Source organism: Littorina saxatilis, unplaced genomic scaffold (genome assembly GCF_037325665.1).
Source record: "Littorina saxatilis isolate snail1 unplaced genomic scaffold, US_GU_Lsax_2.0 scaffold_658, whole genome shotgun sequence".
Lineage (NCBI taxonomy): Eukaryota > Metazoa > Mollusca > Gastropoda > Littorinimorpha > Littorinidae > Littorina > Littorina saxatilis.
This window is the reverse complement of record NW_027126396.1, coordinates 67,875-70,374: the sequence shown is the minus strand read 5'-3', so window position 1 is coordinate 70,374 and position 2,500 is coordinate 67,875.

Genomic DNA, 2,500 nt, shown 5'->3' with positions numbered 1-2,500 from the left:
TTAAAAATTGGGATGGGCATTATTTTATTCTGCACTAGCTTTACTATGTGTTCAAATCGGCCAGCAACTGCCGCAGTTGTAGTCTAATGGTTGTTGCGTTTCGAAACTAAAGTTGTTTACAATTTAGATATATATTTATTATGCAATGTCTTTACTATTCGTTCGAATCGAAGGAGGTTATGATTTGAACAGAAATATACACGTGGTCGTAGTCTTGCGTCAGTAAATTGAGGAGATTAACAATGTGAGGAAAAAAGATTGCCGTTCGCTTGTTGTTGTTGTTGTTGTTGTTGTTGTTGTTGTTTTTGTTGTTTTTGTTGTTGTTGTTGTTGTTGATGTTGTTGATGATGGTGTTGTTATGGCTGTTATTCTGAGGTCACTAGTAGCCAATGAAGGCAATCATCTCGCTGCACTTCAAACGGCAATATACAAGGGTTGTTTCCCTTGTCAGAGATTTGTTTCACCCTCACAGCAAACATACCTCATTCGTCTGACAGTCAAGGAGTAAAATGTGTCCAAATGGAAAAACGTTTGTATGGAATGGAAACAAAAGCCTTGTTAGATTCTGAGATAGCGAGTCGACCTGTTTTAACGGAAAGGAATGTGCCTTTAAAACTAGCAGCTGACCTGTCTATTCCAAGCTAACAAGACACGCGAAATCCTGTCAATTTAAAACTAGCAGTTGACCTGTTTTTGTCCAAGCTAACCAGACACGCAAAGCCTTTAAAACTAGCAGCTGACCTGTTGATTCGAAGCTAACCAGATACGCGAAGAACTGTGCCTTTAAAACTAGCAGTTGACCTGTCTATTCCAAGCTAACCAGACACGCAAAGAATTGTGCCTTTAAAACTAGCAGCTGACCTGTCTATTCCAAGCTAACCAGACACGCAAAGAATTGTGCCTTTAAAACTAGCAGCTGACCTGTCTATTCCAAGCTAACCAGACACGCGAAGCACATTGACTTTAAAACAAGCAGCTGACCTGTCTATTCCAAGCTAACAAGACACGCGAAGCACATTGCCTTTAAAACTAGCAGCTGACCTGTCTATTCCAAGCTAACAAGACACGCGAAGCACATTGCCTTTAAAACTAGCAGCTGACCTGTCTATTCCAAGCTAACAAGACACGCGAAGCACATTGACTTTAAAACTAGCAGCTGACCTGTCTATTGCAAGCTAACCAGACACGCGAAGCACATTGACTTTAAAACTAGCAGCTGACATGTCTATTCCAAGCAAACCAGACACGCAAAGCACTGTGACTTTAAAACTAGCAGCTGACCTGTCTATTCCAAGCTAACCAGACACGCAAAGCACATTGACTTTAAAACTAGCAGTTGACCTGTCTATTCCAAGCTAACCAGACACGCAAAGCACATTGACTTTAAAACTAGCAGCTGACCTGTCTATTGCAAGCTAACCAGACACGCGAAGCACATTGACTTTAAAACTAGCAGCTGACCTGTCTATTCCAAGCTAACCAGACACGCGAAGCACATTGACTTTAAAACTAACAGCTGACCTGTCTATTCCAAGCTAACCAGACACGCGAAGCACATTGACTTTAAAAATAGCAGCTGACCTGTCTATTCCAAGCTAACAAGACACGCGAAGCACATTGCCTTTAAAACTAGCAGCTGACCTGTCTATTCCAAGCTAACCAGACACGCGAAGCACATTGACTTTAAAACAAGCAGCTGACCTGTCTATTGCAAGCTAACAAGACACGCAAAGCACTGTGACTTTAAAACTAGCAGCTGACCTGTCTATTCCAAGCTAACCAGACACGCGAAGCACATTGACTTTAAAACTAGCAGCTGACCTGTCTATTGCAAGCTAACCAGACACGCGAAGCACATTGACTTTAAAACTAGCAGCTGACCTGTCTATTCCAAGCTAACAAGACACGCAAAGCACATTAACTTTAAAACTAGCAGTTGACCTGTCTATTCCAAGCTAACAAGACACGCAAAGCACATTGACTTTAAAACTAGCAGCTGACCTGTCTATTCCAAGCTAACAAGACACGCGAAGCACATTAACTTTAAAACTAGCAGTTGACCTGTCTATTCCAAGCTAACAAGACACGCAAAGCACATTGACTTTAAAACTAGCAGCTGACCTGTCTATTCCAAGCTAACAAGACACGCGAAGCACATTGCCTTTAAAACTAGCAGCTGACCTGTCTATTCCAAGCTAACAAGACACGCAAAGCACATTAACTTTAAAACTAGCAGTTGACCTGTCTATTCCAAGCTAACAAGACACGCAAAGCACATTGACTTTAAAACTAACAGCTGACCTGTCTATTCCAAGCTAACAAGACACGCGAAGCACATTGCCTTTAAAACTAGCAGCTGACCTGTCTATTGCAAGCTAACAAGACACGCAAAGCACTGTGACTTTAAAACTAGCAGCTGACCTGTCTATTCCAAGCTAACCAGACACGCGAAGCACATTGACTTTAAAACAAGCAGCTGACCTGTCTATTGCAAGCTAAC